Raw genomic sequence first — 922 nt, 5'->3', positions numbered from 1 at the left:
GACTGCAGCCACAAGTGACAACAGTCCCCCGCTAAGGAGTAGTACAGCATATTCAATGCTGTACATGAACACGCCACAGCCCGCATGCTTAATCTCGGGCCTCGCCATTATGCGAAGTACTACATGTACGACGCACTGACGGTCTAAAATGCCTTCATCGTCGACGCATCCATCGACTCGGTAGTAGCAACAACCTTCGCGAGGACTAGTTCGGGGGTCGCCTCTCAACCCTGGGTGGCCACAGACCGCCACCGCCAGTAGATAGGGACAGATGGGAATCTCGTTAATCCATTCATGCGCGTCACTAATTAGATGACGAGGCATTTGGCTACCTTAAGAGAGTCATAGTTACTCCCGCCGTTTACCCGCGCTTTTTTGAATTTCTTCACGTTGACATTCAGAGCACTGGGCAGAAATCACATTGCGTCAACACCCGTGGGGGCCATCGCAATGCTTTGTTTTAATTAGACAGTCGGATTCCCCTAGTCCGTGCCAGTTCTGAGCTGAGCGTTGAATGGCGGCCGAAGAGGACGACCGCACCGATGGGAAACGCCACGGAAGCCTCGCAGCAAGGAAGATCCGCGGGAGGCCAAGGCACGGGACCGAGCTCGGATCCCAGCCACGAGAGCCGTTCACCTCGCCCAGGCCCGGCACGTCAGCCAGACCCGCTTCCCGACCAAGCCCGACACGCCCCGCTCCTCAGAGCCAATCCTTATCCCGAAGTTACGGATCCAATTTGCCGACTTCCCTTACCTACATTAATCTATCGACTAGAGGCTCTTTACCTTGGAGACCTGCTGCGGATATGGGTACGAACCGGCGCGACACCTCCACGTGGCCCTCTCCTGGATTTTCAAGGTCCGAGGGGATGATCCGGACACCGCCGCAACTGCGGTGCTCTTCGCGTTCCAAACCCTATCTC

General features: G+C 56.2%; 1 pseudogene; it reads right to left on the bottom strand.

The window, feature by feature from the left end:
• Positions 1 to 227: 227 nt before the first annotated feature.
• The window catches only part of LOC143263173 (large subunit ribosomal RNA), a 2994-nt pseudogene continuing 2299 nt past the window's right edge, over positions 228 to 922 (bottom strand).

Source organism: Megalopta genalis, unplaced genomic scaffold (genome assembly GCF_051020955.1).
Source record: "Megalopta genalis isolate 19385.01 unplaced genomic scaffold, iyMegGena1_principal scaffold0348, whole genome shotgun sequence".
In the NCBI taxonomy this organism is placed as follows: Eukaryota; Metazoa; Arthropoda; class Insecta; order Hymenoptera; family Halictidae; genus Megalopta; species Megalopta genalis.
The sequence above is the reverse complement of the archived record's forward strand: the minus strand, read 5'-3'. Positions and strand labels throughout refer to the sequence as shown.